This window comes from Mytilus californianus, unplaced genomic scaffold, assembly GCF_021869535.1.
Source record: "Mytilus californianus isolate M0D057914Y unplaced genomic scaffold, xbMytCali1.0.p SCAF_3, whole genome shotgun sequence".
Classification (NCBI taxonomy): Eukaryota; Metazoa; Mollusca; class Bivalvia; order Mytilida; family Mytilidae; genus Mytilus; species Mytilus californianus.
Genome location: NW_026262679.1, coordinates 116,068,638 through 116,090,822, shown reverse-complemented (window position 1 = coordinate 116,090,822; position 22,185 = coordinate 116,068,638). Strand labels below are relative to the sequence as shown.

At 31.6% G+C, this 22,185-nt stretch overlaps 1 long non-coding RNA gene across 1 annotated transcript; it reads right to left on the bottom strand.

The window, feature by feature from the left end:
• Positions 1-832: 832 nt before the first annotated feature.
• On the bottom strand, positions 833-21,298 carry LOC127735907 (uncharacterized). The gene is made up of 2 exons (XR_007998651.1): positions 21,225-21,298; positions 833-1,783 (listed from the first exon to the last, which is right to left on the bottom strand). It is a non-coding gene; the product is annotated as an uncharacterized LOC127735907 (long non-coding RNA).
• Positions 21,299-22,185: the final 887 nt, after the last annotated feature.

Sequence of the window (22,185 nt, the reverse complement as noted above, 5' to 3'; positions counted from 1 at the left end):
GATATCAATGGGGCAAACATATATCATAATGCAAAGAAAATAAACAACACCATGGCCAAAAATAAAGACAAAACAACAGTCCACAAAACACTACACATAAAAGTAGTTCCTGCTCTACTTCATAAGTCGCACCTGTCATGTTGCTAATGGCAAGTTAAAAATACGACGATAAGTCGCATTCGGTGATGTCCCAATCGAGGAAAAGAGGACGGATTTGTTATAAGGACAAGTAAAACATATTCTTGATCATCGTAAACACATATATTACATAATGTACGTAAATCGTTCGATTCGGATGACTGCAGTTTGTCATTTGGTACCCATGGTTCAATACCTTACTTGAAAAGAGTTCTTCAGCCAAAACCCTATCAAGCAAACCATGGTAGAAAATGCAAACCATGGCATATCGTAAATAAAGAGAGATATAAACTTCCATTTGCAGGCCCTGCTGGAATATCCCTACGGTAAATGTTCAGTGACAGTGAAAATTTGAATTCTCTCTTTTAATGTAAGTTAAGTAATCAAGAGACCGTAATTTTTAATTTCTAGATGAAAATCCAATATGCAAGAGAGTACAAATTTTTGTGGTTTCCGTTTTTCAAGATTAGTGGGATAGATGCGTTCACCATAGTCACCAATCTTTGAGTTATTTAATGCAAGGTCATTCTCTAGATAGCGGAATGTGAACTTTAATGATAATGTCAGCTTTTTTTCATTATTCGTGAAAAGCTTCTGTATCTGCATAATTGTGTCAAAGGAATGCCGATTGTCTGTTGAAAAACACAACCTCTAAACGAATAAAATATGTCATTGATAAAACAAGAACAAAAACATTTTGATGATGTTTCAGATAATTTCTAACTTGATTCAGAGAAGATTTTTTACAAAGAGCAGTTTACCCATCCTTAACCAAGATATTTCCGTTGTTCATTCTTTTTATGAGACAAGGTTGGGCTAGTTCTTTAACTTTAGAACGAGGAAAAATAGTGTAAAGGGCGAAGAAGTCAAATGTTTGTCTAATATTCCAAGAGGAAAGAGACTGATATTGTATATACTCTTAAACATTTTTGGAATTGATTAGTATCCACATCTGATGCACAACACCCTTAGAGTAGGTAGTTTCACAGTTACTCTGAAGCTCAGTTTTGATTTTGATAAAGATATTGGTAATAATTTGAAAAGAGATTTCATAAAACCTTAAATAGATGCTTATAAATTTAGAATTTGATAAGAAACTAAGGTTTCAACTCCCTCAGGCAAAATTTACCTTACATTGATTTGACTATTACTTTTATGTCCTTTTTGGTCATATAGCTCTTCAACTGTTTCTGTTCCTCTACATCCTTGGCTTTTTAAAATTTGACTTTGAAATTCCAAGTGAAGGTAAATCCTGGAAAGCTCTACGGACGTATGCAATTTGTAAATTGTTGTTTTCATTTTTAATACAATTCAGCAGTTGATGACTTCAGTTACTAATTGTATTTCTATATTGTTCATGGTCGATGTGAAATGGAACGGTTACAAACGATTAATTGTAGGCAAATGTGTGATTATTTGTCCCACAAAATGTTGAAACGCTGCGATGTTTCTCATAATATTAAAAAAAAAAACAGGTTGTACGTTTGACGAGATAAAAATTACAAGTACCCGGTTACACATAACAATATTCGTTGATTAATATAGAATACCAGATCAGGATATTGCACACAAGTCCAAACCGCCGTCAATGAAAATATCCTCTGAAAGCTTTGTTCCAAAAAGGTCCCCAATTAAGATATTTCTTCTACAAAATAAAAAAGAAAACTATGCACTTATAAAGACAAAAACTTGAAAGGTCAAACATGTAAATAAACTCATCATAGATACGAGGATTGCAATTTTGTATGACTTCTCATGTAAGTGCATTATAAGTCATCAAAAACCATAAGAAAAAAAGAAGAGATATGACAATAAACCTTGTTTTGGTCGTAAGATAAGCGTCTAGAACGCATGTTAACAATTGATTTAATTGATGATTTGTATATGTATTGTGAGAGGTACGAGGAATCAGTGGTGAGACAAGGTGCGTCGACAGAGAAAGGGAGTAACCATTGAAAAAAAGGAACAAGACATTTTGATTTTAATTTTCTGTTTTATTATGTTAAAATTAAAAGATTATTTAACAAATAATATAGGCCTGTAATTTGCTCTTAAATAAACCATTTTAAATTCCAGAAAACAATTCTTGATTTTAAGTATTTAACAATCAGAATTTTGTATAAAAAACTTGTCTAGAAAACACAGACTTTCCCGAAAATTCCAATAGCTGCCCCTTAAACTAATAAGTCCCGACTTTGCATGCATCACCCTTCGTGTGATTCCATAAGTCTATAAAGAGCAACATAAAAACAAATATGCTCTTTAAAGTTATTTAAGTTGAGTTTCTTCCCCTCATACGGTGTTAAAATAAATAAGATTATTGCCAAATCCCTTCTGATTCCAACAACGGCTGGATTTTGACAAAAAACATTGCAGGATCTGTACAGACAGGTGTACGTGCAATATTCCTAAGAACTAAGTTTCTCGGATTTCCATAAATAGGGCCCTTTTTAGCTTGCTGATCGGTGTGAGCCAAGGCTCCGTGTTGAAGACCGTACTTTGACCTATAAGGGTTTACTTTTACAAATTGTGACTTAGATGGAGAGTTGTCTCATTGGCACTCATACCACATCTATTATGTCTATGTGTATATTATTGCATTATTTATAATATAAAATAGGCAGATTCACATGAATTATATTGAAAAACATTCTGCAGGGTGAAAAGAGTGTTAAAAAGTATGACGAAACTAAGGACGAACCCAGAAGGAAAAGACGCAATACAACAGTCCACGAAACACTACACAGGAAAATTTAAGATTTAGCAACACAAAGATAACCTATAAAAACTGAAATCGCCTGCTCTAGTAAGTCAAACGAGAAATGGAGATACCTTGTCTAAATTTTATTCATTTCTAGTTTCAAATTAACATAAAAAAAACAATGTTTTCTTTGTTTTATAGACGCTTACCCAGTCGACGCACCCGTTTGGATTTTATGCTATTCCACCAGTTATTTCAAATTGATTTGTTTGTTGAACACAGATGTACGGTTTACGAACATGGGTATTCTGCTGTTGGCTCTTTAACTCAGATAGTATGTCAACATTATTGTTCTTGCTTTTACCGAATCTTTCGGTATTTGATATGTTATTGCGTTTAAGACAGCTTCCTCCGCCTCATTTTAAGACTTATACCTCGAATTTGAAGCACTGAAGAAGTGTATCATCTTAATTACGTGTTATAGTGTTCTTTTATTTGTATTTGTAAATTATTAACCTGTATTGTTTAGTCCATTTTTGGTAATATTCTTTTGGTGTGGCTCGGAACTTATACACCCCGCCATTGTGTTATTGTGCTATGGTCATTTTTTGTATTCTTGTCTTTCATTTTTGCTTATGCACTTATCTATATGCCATTTTGTTTTTTCTTTATTGACATATTTGTTTGTTTTTATAGTGATTAAGATTATAACACAATTTTGACTACTGTACCCCTATTTTTGACATTTTTTCCTATTATATCTGTATGTTTTGTTCACACATTGTTCTCAATGTAAATGGAATTATATACAACTGTCATACAAGTGAGTGGTTTTGCTCACTATAAAACCAGGTTTGATACACCATTTTCTACATAAGGAAATGCTTGTACCAAATCAGGAATGTAACAGTTGTTTTCCATGATGTGTTTGAGCTTTTGATTTTGCCATTTGATAAAGGACTTTCCGTTTTGAATTTTCCTTTGAGTTTGGTATTTTTATTTTACTTTCTATATATTTGCAGTTTATTACAATCAAATTTTTATGTTACATTTTAATGTAATAGATATGTATACATTCTTTAAATATATTTTTAACCACATCGACCGATATTTTCACCGATTTTCCAAATCAAAGAAAAAACCACAGCAATTCAGAAGATGTCTGCCATTCTACAAATATAAATCTGTTAAAAAATATCGAAATTAACATTCTTGAAAATATATTTAGTGTCTGACATCAAAATGAATAATTTTTTTTTTGTAGTAATGAAACATAAATGTATGGTATGTAGGAGTAAACAGTTTCTTTCTGGCTTATCTGTAAAGAATAGAATCACTAAATCTTAAAACTGATGAAAGATGTATTGAATATGTTGCAAAATTCGTAAAAATATTGACCATTCGAATCAACATGAAATAAATGACCTCATCGTAGATACCAAGCTAACAAATTACATGCGCCAAACGCAGGTCTCGTGTACAAAAATCTCATTAGTGACACTCGAATAAAACAAATTTCAAAGACAAATAAAGTATGAAGTTCAAGAGCATTGAGAACCCATATTTCCGAATACACCGCATCTGCTGAGATCGAAGCTATTTTCCTAATTAGTCTTCATCAGGAATTCTAGAAACCTTCAGTTTCCCTAAAATGGTTTTAGCTCATCTTCAGGTCCTTACCTTGTTTTCTAGGTAATTGGATGTACAAGTAATTTTTCCAATTTTTTTTAACCAAATGTGTCTGGTGAACCTTATTTGATAAGAATAAGTGTTCACGATAAGGTCTTTCCTCAGTTAGCAATTATTAATTATAGTTGGTCAACATGTATCATCACAATATTTTCAAACATCAAATGTGATGTTTCAGTTTTTGGATGAGATCTGTATCTAACAAATTCTAAACGATAAATTCAAAATAATAGAGTGAAAATTTACTAAATGAATATTTCCATCTTCCTGCTTTCGTTTGACTCTGAACTGCATTCAGATTACAAAATCCATACATTTTTTATTTTGAAAACATTTTTGAATATATGAATCTTTATCCAATTCCATAACGGTATAATAGCTATTGTGTGTACAGGCTCTGACATAATTGTATTATCTTTAAATACACTTATTTTTTTATGCCTGAAGTTCACTGAAACCTGCATTTTCAATAGAATACTTTTTTTTCTCAGTATTTCTTAGTAATAATATTAATTGTATCAAATTTACTGTGCCATATGCGCATTTCGACAGTGCATTTGTTTTCAATGATGTCCAAACTAATTAGAAATCTAAAACCTAATACAAACGTTGCAGACCTGATGCAAAAAAGACCGAATGTGTAGAAATATCCGAACACGGATTCAGAGCTTTAAATGAGGGAGATATATTCAATAACTTTAAATGATGTCCGCAATTTCAAGGGTTGAAAGTTCAAGTCAACAACTGAAAATTCCCCCATACTATATTGATGTATTTACTTGTCCATTATATGTTTCATATGAATGAAACACTTATGTATGGTATGAAGATGTAGTCTTTCTGGCTTACCATTAAATGATAGAAGCACTTTTCCTTACAATTGATGAAAGATGCATTGAATACCTCAAAATATCTGTCAAAATAAAAATGTTTTAATGAGTTTCAACAGAAGTCGGTGCCTAATTGTTCGTAACTCTGTTGATCAATACATGTTTAGTTATGTTTTAATTTCTTATAAACAGAATCAATGTTAGCACCGATTAATAAAATATTCAAATATTTTACTACTAGGTCAAATCTTTTATAGCTTTTTAGAACAAGTGTATTCAAAGAATCAAGAACTTTACGTGGATAGTATCTAAATGTACGGGCTGTATAAAATAAAATCATCAACGTAGAAATTAGCATGTCATATATATTCACTTTGCTATACGATTCCTATACAGTAATTTGTGCTAACGAAATTACCGTCTTAGTCATTTACCAGTTACACACAGATAAATTTAATTGAAATCTTAAACGTCACTTCATATACAGACATAATGAATTAGTTCGGAAATATACAAAAAAGAACTGACTGGAGGAACATCACCTTCCAAAAAAGGAAAATTAACAAAAAGGAACGAAAAATCGTGTTATTATCGTAAATTTTTGCATAGACTTTCCCGTGTGAATTATTTTAATGAATCATGTTGTTCAGGTAAAATACACAAAATTAATTGTCCACCATTGAGCATGTTCTGCTAATTATTTGTTGTTGTTACTGGTCTCCCATTTTCCCACCAATTTACTATAATTTTTATACACCTTCAATACCAGAACTTATAATTCATTAAAAGAGAAAAAAGACAAGGACAACATATGCATATTGTCTTTGACCTTTTGTGACGTTATGCAAAATAGTGCGTAGATTGTTGCATCGCCGTTACTGAATTTACAATTGATTGCATATCTTTTTAACACATTGAACAACAACTTCACACGTTCGTAGACATTTTCATAGAAGACCATATGCAAATAAACAAACTAATTAGATTTTATTTTACCAACGGAGAAAATATTGCCCTCTCGAGAGATTTGTATGTTTCAAATTCAAAATATGAATACAACATGAAATCAATAAAACCAAAATCATGAAAAGGGAAAGATAATAACTAAAAGATAGGCGAAAGATACCAATGGGACATTTAAACTCATAAGTCGAAAATAAACTGAAAACCCCATGGCAAAAAAAGGAAAAACGATCAAAAGACAAACAACAGTATACAAAACACAACATAGAAATCTAAAGACTGAGCAACACAAAACCCACTAAAAACCCGGCGTGATCTCAGGTGCTCCAGAAGCGTGAACAGATCCTGCTTCTTATGATTGATTGATTGATTTTTGTTTTTTTTTAACGTCCAGTAGCAAATATTTCATGCATATTCAGGACGAGAACAAATAAATAACAAACACAATAGGTAGGTTCTGTAAAAGGGGCGTCCGGGATTAAGGTCGCAGAAATTTTAGACTGCCACGTGAAACGAGGGTATATTGGATAGGGACAGACATTTAGCCTTGCAACAGGCCACCTACGGACCCTCAAAGAGTTGTTGCAACGGTTCTTTACTTACAAAGAGCGTGGCACTCTCTTAACACGAGGCATCGGATTTAACGTCCCTATTCTGACCGGACGTGGCTGCAAATTTGTACATCCCGCACAGCCAAAACAGACGCCCCACTTTGCCGAGGGTTTTACTGCCGGTCGGAGGAAGACCAATGGTATGCGTACTTCTAATCCCCAGTCACTTTTGGGGGTCTACTTCTCATGTGGCACAGTTGCCACTATACGTAGTAAAACGTATTGTTTTACCAGAAGTGTTTTGTTATATATTATTCTTCAAGCAGAAGACCAATAAAATTTCCCTGTTTTTGTCTCTTTGTCATTTCTTTCACTAGTAAGGTTCACATGGAAAAGATTTTGTTATTAAAAGTATTTACGATATCCTAATGAAAAAGAAGGAACATGATGCATTAATCTTTAACATAAAATTTTTTATTTTATGCGTCCGAAGCATCTTTCTTGATCTACCTTCATCAGTCAGAAGAACACTCACAGCCAAACATTTGAAGCCAATACAATTTTAGGAAGCATTAGAAAAACATAGCCTTTGTCTGTTAGATGTTGATCTCGCTATATCTGTGGATCGAGGAAACAAGATGCTAGGTAATATTATACTGGAGTGAAATTTCCCGGTTAATCCTGCAATTTGATTGGTTATCTAAAGAGGGGATCTGAGCCCATATCATCTGTTAATGAAAACAAAAATAAAAGTATTTAGCGTTGAAATCAGGACACTCCAGTTTAAAATAATTGTTATTCGGGCTTCAATGGGGATATGGGATCATATTCCCTATCAGAGCCATATACCCCTTTCGTCTGGTGGCACAGGAGATATAAAATACTGACAGGGAATATGAGCCCATATCCTCATGTGAAGATCCCGATTAAGATGTAATATCAACATATCATAGACTATAACGGGTTAACAAACAAGTCTGTCATTATTTGGCCGACAATCGCATTGTAAAATAGAAAACAAAACATTTTGGGTCACCATGGAAATACATCATTGTATGAATTTTAGAAATATAGGTGTCTTTTGGTTGTTTTTTTTTTTTTTCGCTTTAGTAGCTATCATATGGATTGTTAACTTTTTATACATTGTGCTTGGATGGAGAGTTGTCTCATTGGCACTCATACTACATCTTCTTATTTATAATTATAGGTTTGCAAATAGACGAAGAACAAAAATAAAATCTCAACAAAAAAAATGTTGTTGTCCGACATATTATAAAACAATTCAAGTAAAATATGTGTGTAAATGCATGTAATGGGCATATGAACAAGTTTTCAATGATCTTTTTTGTTTTGTTTTCCGTGATAACGTTCTTTCATATCAGAATGCACAGTAAGCAATGCATCGGTTATTAAGGCAAATCATACGTAATTCAATTGTAGATGAAATATTTTGAATAAATCAAATAAAATCAAACAATTTAGGACAATTGGGTCGTTTTGGGGCATGCGTACTTTATTCTGTAAACCAAAATCCGACCGCAAATCAAATAAGATCAATGTAGCATCAAAGAGAATAGATAATGTCGTGATGTAATAGATGTACTAATATTCGTTTATATCAATAATTCATTTGATAATGTTTTGAAATCTAGACTCCATAACGACATTAAATCGTGTAAATGGGGTATATTAGTTGTTTATATTTGTAAAAACTAGCTTCAACCCGGTCACCTTGACCACAAATGAGTTAGAAAGACATATATCGCAGAAAATCAGATTTTATTAAATTTTGTCGACCAGACATACAATAATTGTGGAAAATTTTCATGTTGATTTATGAGTATATTTACTAGAAATACGAGAAATCAATATTATGGCGCCTGACTACTACTACTACGGAAAATATGAACTATGGATGCTAGTGCAACCAAACATGTCATATAGTATTAAAATAACAGTAGTAAATATGTAATCTACTTTATAGGTAGCTCTTTCTCGTCTGCAAACATTCAACAAAAAGCGACAAAACAATATTCTTTATTTCGTACGAGGTCAAACTATATACTATAAGATTCAAGATTCAAGATTTTATTAAAAAATCATGGACCCAACCCTCAAGGGGCATATACATAAAATACAACAATTTCATTGATTATCATAGCAGAACAAATTATTAAAGGTACATTGGTAGTGCATAGATATGTGTACCAAATGAGGGAAACGAACGGTATCAGCACCATACAAAATGTAAGGAAAAATCTACAGTACAAGGTAAAGGCAAGATAATAAATGAAATAATGTTGTTTTTATAGAAGAAGTCATGTGGAATGATTAAAATTGGTAATCCAAAAGTACAAAGGATACACCCTGCAATACGATTTAATTTAATATTCGTAAAATGCAACAGCCAAAATAAAAATAAAATCCTTCCATTTTTTTTATTATTTTTATTGTTGTTGAATAATGATTTTTTTTTATCTTGAATTAACATGTTGGTTACCATTGGAAGTTTATTAAAAGATATGCATGGCCAGCCCGATCTGAGCGCACACACACAGGCTGGAAGGCATTACTAACAGTTGGACGGTTGGGATCAGTTCCAAACACTCTTTAGAACTGTCAGAAACATCTGCCATAGAACTGCACTAAACAAGTCTACCGTGGAACTGTTCTGGGTAGAAATGTCAGATTCAGTTCTAGGGTAGAATTGACGGATTCAATTTTAAAGTAGAACTATCCAAATTTGTTCTGAGTTAGAACTGTCAATATCTGTTCATGGATATAACAGTTTTAAATGACGTTAATTAGAAAAGCATTATGATCATGATTTAGAACAGTGATAATTAGCTGGATTTTTACCGGTAAGACGTATTTTAGAAAAAGGATTAAAGTAGATATAATTATAGTCTTGGATGTATATTTTTGTTCCATTATTTCTCCATGTTTATACTTTTTTTTATCAATTAGTATATAATAATGCATAATCAGTGAGGTTATATACTTCATTTTTTTCGTTATATTCGTAATACCACAGTAATATATTTTCTATACAAAGACAATTGTACACATTGGGAGTGTTTATTACAGGTAAAATATACTGCACACTGGATTACATAATGACCATATCATACAATATAATATAACGATATATATGGAACGCCATAGCTGTCTTATGTGGCATGTGCTATTATATGCTGTGGATATTGCATTACATGATGGTGCTTTTCTATTATATGATGGTGCTTTTTTATTATGTGATTGTGCTTCCGTATTATACGATGGTGCTTTTTTATTATGTGATGGTGCATTTGTATTATATGATGGTGCTTTTTTATTATATGATGGTGCTTTTTTATTATATGATGGTGCTTTTTTATTATGTGATGGTGCTTTTTTATTATATGGTGGTACTTTTATTGTGTGATGGTGCTTTTGTATTATAAGATGGTGTTTGTTTATTATGTGATGGTGCTTTTTTATTATATGATGGCTGATCCGATGATCAACAGGAAGCGTGGCTTGTTTTTGAAAACAGGGACGGGCCAATTGCTAATAAAATATGAAAAAATCTAAAATCAAGAAAATCAATTAAATCTTTAAAAGTTTTAAGGGATTATTATGTTTGAAATAAAAGAAAATCAATTAAATATAATTGATAAATGACTTTATCAATATACAGGAATTGGACCACCCGCTGACCCTGCATTGTTTCTGGCGATATATCCGTAATAAAAATAGCAGGATCTACGAGCATGAGAAAAATATTGAAGAGTTGAAGTTACAGTATTTCGTTCCATAACTTCAATTTCACATGTACAAATTGTTTACTGTTACAATCAATGAGGTCATAATGAAGACCATTGAACTTATGAAGAGATGAAACCAGCATGGGAACAAACCTTTTTCTCGGCTCTATTGTTATACATGTATGACCTCTTTACAAAAAATGGTATACAATCATTTTGTTCCTTGTACATCTCAATATGATGTACTTCCAATATTAAAACTTTCGATAAACGTTCTTATTTTTTGTGTTCGCTATGGAGATACCGTATATCGCCAAGTTATCGGAATTCCAATGGAAACTTTACTGTGCACCACTTTTTGCAAACTTGTTTCTGTATTGTTTCGAGTTACAATTTATGACTAAAATCAGCAAAGACCCATCGAAACAACATCTGATACAAAATTTAATAACACTTGTAGATATCTGGATGATACATTGGCTCTCAATAATAACGAATTCAGTATGTACAATAAAGAGATTAACCTTGCTTAACTGACTTTAAATAAAGCTAATGCTAACAATGAGTATTGCCCTTTCCTTGATCTTGATATCTTTATCTTTAACGGAAAGCTTAATACCAAAATTTACGATAAAAGAAATGATTTTTTATTTTTTCCCAGGTTGTAAGCACTTAATTTTTTCGCTTAATGTCTTGCATTTTCTTTTCTCTAAACTTTTATACAAAAAACATTGTTCCATACTCACAGGAAAACAATTTAACGGGTGATCTAGTATCGGTAACAGGATAGAAACACATTTCATGTACGCCGATTCAATTCAGTAAGTAGAAAAAAAAGTTACATAAAATAATGAAAAAAACTATGATTGTTCGTTAGAGTCATCATTCATCAACATTCAAAAATAGTTCTTTTAAAAGATTGCAAGCCAATCAGAAAACGGGAAAAAGTCATTTGAAATTTGTAAAAATGACCCTATACTCACATAATGCAAAAATCTTATTTAGAATACAATAATATTATCAAAATAGATTTAAATCATGTTGATTTATCGATGTTTAAAAACATAAATTCTACAAACATACAACTGCAGTTTCCATCAAAAATTTAAAACAAATATCATAGGTGTACTGAAAATTCGACATTTATTAAAAATGACTCATGCAAAGAAATAATGATATAAACTATATTTATTTATCAATTATATTTAATTGATTTTTTTATTTCAAACAAAATAATCCCTAAAAACTTTTAAAGTTTTGATTTTCTTGATTTAAGATTTTCTCATATTTTATAAGCAATTGGTCCGTCCCTGTTTTCAAAAACACGCCACGCTTCCAGTTGATCACTGGAACCGCCATCACATAATAAAAAAAGCACCATCTTATAATACAAAAACCCCATCACATAATAAAAAAGCACCACCATATAATAAAAAAGCACAATCACATAATAAAAAAGCACCGTCTTATAATACAAAAACATCATCACATTATAAAAAAGCACCACATATAATAAAAAAGCACCATCACATAATAAAAAAGCACCATCATATAATAAAAAAGCACCATCATAGAATAAAAATCCACCATCACATAATAAAAAAGCACCATCGTATAATACGAAAGTACCATCACATAATAAAAAAAGCACCATCATATAATGAAATATCCACAGCATATAATAGCACATGGCACATAAGACAGCTATGGCGTTCCATAGATATATATATATATACAGTTTAATGTTTATCTAGCTTTCGACAGGCGTTACTACTAAAACAGTTTATAATATTAAAAACTGTAAAAGTAATAACAATCCTAATGGGTTTGACCTATAATGGTTTACTTTTACAAATTGTGTCTTGGATGGAGAGTTGTCTCATTGGCACTCATTTACATCTTCTTATATCTATTGAAGTAATATATATACACAAAAGCTAAACAAAAAGATAGACAAACAAACAAACAAACAAAAAGAAAGAAAGAACTCAAGAAATAAATAAATAACATAAATAAATAAATAGAGAAAATAAATAATTTAGATTAAAAAAAATTAGTAAAATAAATTTAAAAAAAAGATAAATGTTTAAACAGAAAGAACTGTCCACAACGTTTCCAGATATAGAACTCTTGGATTCCGTTCTACGTGTTCTAAGGTAGAACTGTCAGATTCAGTTTTAGGGAAGAACTGTCCAAAACTGTTCTACAGAAAAATTGTCAGAATCTGCTGTAAGTTAGAACTGTTCTAGGTTAGAACTGTCCAAACTGTTCTACAGAAAACTGTCAGAATCTATTGTTGGTTAGAACTATTCTAGATTAGAACTTTCCAAACTGTTCTAAGGTTGTCAGAAGAACTGTTCTACTGACTGTTCTAGAACAGTTTTCCTGAAGTTCCTAACAGATTTTAAGAAGGCTGAGAACTGATTCAAACTATACTAATGGTGCCTATCCCAAGCAATAAACATGTAGGTTAGTGGTTTGTGTATTATCTTTCACTGTATTTTATCGACATACATAGATACGTTGATGATATGTGGGATACGTTAATGATATATCAACCCGATGACAGTTATAAACTAAATGACGTCTAGATTGCACTTCTAGATTGTCTGCATGGTTTTTTTTATTTTTTACATGTATTTTTCTAGATTTCATAACCGTATGTGTTCTGCACGATACAAGTATTTGTGCAGGCTTGCGATATGTGTTCAATCTCAGCTTTTCTTGCCTGCCTACGATCAATAACAACCTTTTTACGATACAACCCGTGTTGCAAAACAGTGTGGTTAAATATATATTTTCTTATTTTTTTTTTTAAATTTCAATGATTTATCGAAAGAGTTAAAAGGTACAATGTTTAGAATTCTCGTTAATTTTAGGGAAGATCTTTTTAACGCACAGGGATTCATACACAATAATATATTACTAGAGAGACGTTCCCAATGTCCGTTTATAAACATTTATTTTTCGTTTTTATCATTGTAAACAAGCAGATATTATTATCGTCAATGGACCACCTGCTACAAAACCCCATAATCAAAATCATTATGATCTAAATTTTATTTTTTTGTATTTTATGACAGTTGTTAAAGGAAAATGAATCTTTAAATACCATACAATCAACACTTCAACAAACAATTATTATAAATTGTCCAGGAAGGATAAAATTTCAAATTATTTCGGTACAATTGTGGAGGATAAGCAATAATTAAATAGAAACATCCCCCGGATAGACGAATAGAAACAGATGAATAACAAATTCTAAGTACTAATGCATGTAATTCGATCTGCATTTTTCTGTATGTAATGTATTTTTTTAATTTCTCATTGATACATTCTACAAATCTAATCTAATACTAACATGCAAGTTCAAATCATATAAGAAATGTATTGAATGTATATAAATGACACTGCATTTTTTCTATGGCTATGCTGGGCATTTCGGGCCATATAAGAACGATTTCTTCGAATATTTTATACACAAAGGTCATTGTTCTGCTAAAAGTTGATTGTACATCTGTTTTCTATGTATAATGTACAGATCTTACGTCTTTCGTTGTATTTATGAACATATAACAAAATAGTTAGATTGCTTAAAACTTATAAAATTTTAGTATTAATTATAAAAAATGTGGATTAGGATTAGGTAGGTTATGATTAGGTCAAAGTTAGTCTTGGATTTTGTAATTGGTTTAAGTTAGGTTTAGGGTAAGGGTTTGTTCAGTTTATCTTTAAATGCATGTAGGTTGGGACCCCATTAGTGAAAGATAACTGACTAAATATTTATAGAAGTTTTACCTCATAATCTGAAGAATACTATAAAATGAATATAAGTAATTAATTATAAATTGATGTTTTGCCCTTTCGGTGTTGTAGAAACAAAAAACAAAAACAAAACAAAAAACATGCATACTTTAATGAAATAGAACTGCAAATTAATTGTTAGTCTGTTGTAAGAAAACATATTTTATTTCAAAACTTTTGCAGTACAGATAGTGAAAATATTTTAAAAATACCTCACAAAAGTGTTCACGCCAACGTTTTCTTGATAAATAGATGACTTAAACATATGTAAAAAGTAAAATAAAAAAAATACCGAACTCCAATGGAAGTTCAAAACGGAAAATCCCTTATCAAATGCCAACATCAAAAGCTCAAACACATCAAATGAACGGAAAACAACTGCTATATTCTTGACTTGGTACAGGCATTTCCTTATGTAGAAAATAGTGTATTACCCCTGGTTTTATAGCTTGCTAAACCTCTCTCTGGTATGACAGTCGCATAGAATTCCAATATATTGACAACAATGTATGAGCAAAACAAACAGACATTATAGGTAAAAATGTCAAAAATAGGGGTACAGCAGTCAACATTGTGTTATAATCATAATCATTATAAAACAAACAACTATGTCAACAAAGAAAGAAAAATGGCATATAGACACTCTATAGACATAGCACATAGGCAAAAATGAAAGACAAGAAAACAAAAAATGACCATAGCACAATAACACAATGGCGGGATGTATGAATACTGAGCCACGTCAAAAGGATATTACCAACATGGACTAAACAGTAAAGGTTAAAGTTATACGAAGACAAATAAAAATAACACTATAACACGTAATTAAGATGATAAACAACGTCAGTACCTAGAATATATACTTGAAGACCATCATGTATTATTTGTGAAGTTGATACGGAATATTTATCAACAATGTCTTGGTATCTTCCGATGAACGTTTTTGGAAAAAGGACGAGACATATCCATGGTTCATCAACTGTCTGCTAAGACACTGGTGACGTTTTATAAAGTCTGAATAGCAGCTACAAGCTCTTGAATACCGAGTGAATTGGGAAATGTATATCCCTTATGCAGGTGAAGTTGGTATATTGCTGCTGAAGTGGGGAAATTTATAATTTCAAAATTAAAATCGTCTCGTTTGTCATAGATTCTGGTACTGAGAAGACCGCTTATGTCAAATTCGAGGTATAAATCTAAAAGTGAGGCGGAGGAGGTCGTGTCTGTTGTTTCTTTCATTTATTGTTCTGGAGGATATATTAATAGAACCGAATCAGAAAAGTTTGGATTGTTAATGGAAAGAACATCATCAATATATCTGAATGAGTAAATGTAACTGAGGTCAATGAACTCAGCACTAAATAAGCCGTATCAAAACTCATCAAAGATACCAAGCTTGAAAGACTGGTAGAATAAAATATAACAGTTTAGTATTTTCTACCTTGTTGCCGAATACACATTAGGACAAATAAAGTGTCTTCAAACTAATTATCTTTATTTTAATTTCTGTTTAAATGGTCAGTACGGCATTGTGTGAACACAACATTAATTGAGATTTGTAAATTCAAATTTGAATTCCGTATGAGCTCGTCCTACCTACTGTCATGAGATGGAGACCATTCGTATTTTGTTGATTTGAATAAAATAAAAGAAAACTATCAAACCACTGGACCACACTAAAAAGTATCCTAAGATCCTAGCTTATCAAAGAACATGGACGTTTAACTATATACCGAAGACAACGAATAAAAACATCATGAGTTGGTGAACAAGTTTATAAGTTGTGTCCTATTAAAAGTATAAGTAACGAAACTTCTGAATCTTTACTTAAATAGGAAGAGGTAAGCAAATTTTGTCGATTTTATTCCACTAACAGACACTTTCGTGGATTTTAAATAAAAGTTATAATATCGAAAATCATATGTTTATTTCGAGATTCTTACAACTTGGTGTAATAATATCCGAACTTATAGAATTTCCTAGACGGTTCAAAATTGCAATTTTGATGGTGTAATCATCTTAAATAGTTACTACAAATGATGTTTTTTAAATCGGACAAAACATCTTTCAGATGTAAATCTGTTTAATGCATTTCAGGCACTACAACAGACCAATTCAATTTAGTTCCGAATGTCCTTACATGCATTAAATATCAAACTTATTTGAATATCAAGATTTTATCAATGTTAGTAGGAATATATTATTTATACATGTACTAAGTAATATTCAAATTCTACAATCAAAGGTTGTTGAAGTGTTACATCATAAAAATGGAAAGTAAATAATGTTGAAACTGAAGCCATCTCTTTTGTCGTCAAGTTTAGTTCTAAATCGACTCTCACTGTCAATGTCTAGGTTGAAGTCATCGGATATCTGATCTCTATAATATCCTTCATTTCAATTTCAATGAGACATATTCGATCGACATAATCACATTGACAATTTTGATTTTTTTTTCTGGTGTTTATATTCGCATTACGGTGGTGCATGCAAAGCACGACACCCTTATCCGCTCTCACTCCTTTTAGAGTGCATGCATTTTTGTTTTATACATTGATTTATATATTCTTAATCAATTTCTGATATTTGCATATCAATAAAATAATGTTGTCTAAACTTATGTGACCGAATTTCCTATCCAACTATAAATGAATGCTATATGATATGATATATAATTTGATGTGACTAGCTTTGCGGGGGGAAACATTGGCAAATGGTACAACATCGTAAACATATATTATAATTGAACGAATTTTCTCGGTTGGTGATAATTTACTTATTGGAATTATTTTATTATGACAGGTTAGCTAAATTAACAATCAATATTCTATCCTGGTATCTATGATGAGTTTATTTTATCATTGTTTTCTTCTATTTATTTTCTCTGTCAGTGCAATTTAAAGACCTCATGTTGTACAAATATTGTTTTCTGCAAAACTCAAACCTCCGACAGAGAGTATTATCACCAACATTAGCACATATAATTAGGGTGGTTAATATTCCCACACATGTTAAGGCAAAGAACAAATTTTATTTCTCATCATAAAATGTACGATTCAATTTCACGATGTTTAACTATAAAGGATATCACATTTAATTTGACACCAATAAAATATAACTTAATTGAACTGTTCATTTTTACAAGAAAGTTCCAAGTACTTGTTCACCTCATGCTTTGGTGATGGAATCATCTTTTGACATTAAATGGATATAATAAAGAGAATTAAACATTTTTAGACAGTTATAGTCTAACAAAATAACTATTTCTGTCATAGCAATTATTTCATTTCAAATTTTCACATTTGGTCACGTATCAAGGTTAAAGGATTAAATTTTACTGATGTTTCATGAATTTGGTAATGTTTCAGGGATAGAAAAGATACAATTTCCAACTAATATCGTATAAATAAGATGCACCATGTTTACCTATGTTCCAAACTCGTAAAACCATTTTTATATACGAAACGGAGTGCCATATATTTTAAATATCTAAGACATGGAAAACATGTCCTGCGTGAGTTGAGACTAAGACACGTCGTATCAAGCTACCAATTTGTGATGATGACCAAAAACTGGGAAAATATCTATTTCAGTCGATAATCCTCATAACCCCACTGGTGTAGTTTGTGTGCTTGTGAATTAAAACTGACACAACTGGGCGACTTCAAACTGGAGTAGTTTGTGTGCTTGTGAATTGAAATTGACACAACTGGGCAACTTCAAACTGGAGTAGTTTGTGTGCTTGTGAATTAAAATTGACACAACTGGACGACTTCAAACTATGACCAACATGACGATTTCATTTCCGCATTGCCAATTTTCCATTTCTAAGTAGAAACATAAACTCTGTCCAATCGTACGCCTTTTACATATATTATGATGGTAAATTGGTTGTAATTGCAATAAATTTACACTTTATAAAATAAATATTTTTGAGTATTATTTATCTCGAGTTTTCAGGATTAACATTAGCCAAATATTCACCAAAATAGCGCTTTTTAACAAGTCAGCAAGGTGTTGTAGTAATACATGGTCTAAAATTGAAAAGTCTTTTGATACAGGGATTTCCCTAATCCCTTGGTTAACAAATTACAAGACATTTAATTTGTTAAGTTAAAGTATGAATTATGTATAACCAAATCCGCATCAAAATAGTTGGAAGTAATCATTAATTGAAACTTATGCAATAATCCTTTCATTACCTAATCAAATGTATAATTTTGATGTTTCGTTCTACAATCTTAGTTTCAATATATTGTTTTTGATTAATAAGATAAAGAAGATTCACATATGATAACACCAAAAGAAATTTGCAAAAACTAAATGGTCAGAGAAAGGCCAGAGGACCAGACATCACATACTTGATTTTAAATAAGAACGGATAGTTTACAAAGTCACTGATTCTATTCTATTCGATGTCTGGTGTCCTGATAAACGTTTTATCATAAAGTGGGATTTTTTTACTTTACCAGGCCTCGAAAGATCGATTCCAGCAGCCTAGCATATAATTTAGAAGTTACATGAATTAAGAGACCAACATCTGCCAGAATCGCATGATAAACTCTTCACGGGAAAGGGACCGTCTTTCCTTCCATCCCCCTTTCCCGCATAACACATAAATCAATTTTAACTTTACGCGTGTATATGTTCATGTTATACGTACTTCATTAACAAGGGTAAGCTCATAACCCAATAATAAATATGGCAGAGTTATGAGGAAGAACGAATGAAATCGACATTACATAAGTTTTACAGTCACCATCAAACTGGATTATCGATACTTAACTCACGAGAAACATCTTTTTTTGCGGTCTCAGATATTAAGTTCTCAGAAATATCGTCTTATCTGTAAATTTCCGGATTGTGTCTTATTACCTATCATGATATTTTGACTGAGTTTTGAACTTTAAACCGCATGGCGGATGATGTATGCACATCAGGAGACGCTTATCATGTCACCACTTCTTTTGCATGGAGTCATGATCATGCGATTTCTGATTTGTATATTCAAAATGATTTACGAGAAACTACTATCGCCTGTTATTCATAAATAATGGGATACGAACATGATTAACCCGTGTGGTGTTATATGCATGCTGACCCTTTTGGAGCACATGAGTAAATCCTCGGTTTTTATGGGGTACGTATTGATCAATCTTTAGCTTACTGTATAGTATTTTGTTGAATGTTGTTTTGTCTTTTTTTCTATTGTCTTATTGGTACGGTGTTTTCCTTGACTTTTGTTCCCGAAAGTTAGGTATATCTCTGAATGTCATGGTTTTTGATTTTTTTTCTCTATCTGGTTTTGTTTATTGTTTTTGTTTTCTTACGTCTTTTCCACATCTTTTTTTTTCTTTTTTACTTACTTATACACTGCTTTACATAAAACAGTTTATGCCTTGGTAAATTATACCAAGATATAGTACTCAAACAAAATCCACCATTCATGCAACAAAACAGATGCAGTGATTTCAAAAAGGTGGGATACATCCCTTAATATAAAATTTAATGAAATACATGCATTTCATTTTTTTGTGCTTTTTTTCTGTCAAAGAGGAAAGGGAGGGGTGTGTTTCTTAGAAATTCGATTTTTTTATTTCTCCGTCTTAGTCCACTGCATCGTTTTTTTTTTCTCTCTCTCTCTATCCTTTTGACATTTGCTTTTCTCTTTCCTTTGTGGAATTTAATAGTGAGGCTATAGACTGAAACTCTGCTAGGAGATAGATTAATGTTTCCGGGTAGTGTGGTGCCGGATTATTACCTTGTCTGTAGTTGGGCCGTTATTGTTTTATCCCCCCTTTTATTAAATCAGTTTGATATCCTCTACCATTTCTTTCTAGACATGTTTATTTCAGATATAAAATAAAGCAATCAAACTGTCATTATGATGTAACGCATCAAAACAAAACATGAGAATTCGGTAAGGTTAGAAGTACTTCATTCTTCTTTATTTACTTTTGTTAATATAATGATCGAAAAAAAGCTACGCAACTATACTAAAACAAAGAATGTTGGCATTTCATTTATCTATGTAATCAACCCTCCTTCTTGATTTAAAGGATGAAATAAAATATAATTCAATTTGCATTTAAGTGGAAAGGAGTACTGAAGAGAGTAAAACGATAACAGTTTAAATTTTTAATGTGTTATTGTTCTTTCTCTGCCTTTCATTGCCTCCAACATTGTTGCTTTTTTCATTTGTGCATTTATGTTTTTACACTTATACATCAAAGTAAATAATCTGAGGAATGAGGGAATCGCATGAACTCAAAACGGAGCGCAAGAAATCGGGCGTGTCTAAAGGGTAAGCCTTTCTTGCTTGATATAAAGTGCGATACAAATTTTAGTTATTAGTTAGGCTAGCGGTTTAAATGTTCTACGAAAATATCCTGTAGTCATTTTGAACAAAAGTGCTACTGAATACATTAAACTTCATGTATTGAATATGCTTCCTATTGGAAACTTGTTGCTATGTTGTGAGTGTGGGGAGAGGCAAACCATGTTTATAGGTTTTAGCCTTTGTTAGTCTTGTGTGTTCTTTCAAATTTTGGTTCATTTGTATGTTTCGGAGTTTATTGAAGCGGCTATTTTGCTGAAATAGTATACATTATTGTTTAGGGGCAAGCTGAAGCCCGCCTCCGGGTTCGGGATTTTCTCGCTGCATTGAAGACCGATTGGTGGCCTTGGGCGGTTTTCTGCTCTTTGGTCGGGTTGTTGTCTCTGTGACACTTTCCCCGTTTCCATGCTCTATTATATTATCAACAATGATAGGTTTGAGTGATTAAAAAAAAAATCTACTCACAAAATTTCATCTGTACCATGCCGAATATGCCATGATGCTTTTAATATAAAGTGTTTACATGTTTGAAAGTTTTTATTTAACTATTGCGCAACCGGATAGTTGTCATGAGTAAGAAGCAGACTAAAAATGACTCAGCTACCTGTGTGGGCTAATATTAGTATCCTATGATATACTTGGTATAACGCAATAATTCAAATAAATGACTAAAGTAAGTACCACCGACGCAATTTACTAATGTTATGTAAGATAATAATCACAGTTGGACATTTTTATATTTACTATGCTTTAACTGGTAATTTTATTACAGTGGTCGTAAACTAACGAGATTTTCTGCAAAAAATGTCACATTTGATCCTGTTCTGTCGAACGTTTATTCTTACAGAGGAGGTGTGGGAGTTAAATATAACAGAAAACAATAATATAGAATTTATATGCAAATCGTTTTGGCCTTGGTGGCGAAACTTATATTTATGTTTTTGATAAAATGTGAAAAGGACATATTGAATCTGACATTGCCGTTTGTAATGGTAATTTTCTTAGATATCGGGCGTCACGTTATGTAACGAGACATTCACGATTTTCATTATAAACAGACCTTTTGGGAATGGAAATTTATAATGATTTTTCCAATGCAAAATAAGTAAGACTATGACAAATTTCCTTATCATTTCTTTATTTCCCAGTGGCAGTGAACACTTGCATATTTCACAATAACATAAAATTTACAGAAATTATGTGCATTCATATATTTCAATTAATACAAAATCCAATATGATGATAATATAATGACCAAACCAAGATTTTGCTCCAATGATCATACAAAGATTAGTATGGTTTATTCATTATTTATTTTTTGTTTCAATTATTTATTTATTTTTAATTTTTTTTTATGTGGGAAACTACTGTAACAGTATAAATCATATATAGCCAAATTTGAATAAACGCAGCCAGTAATAAGGGG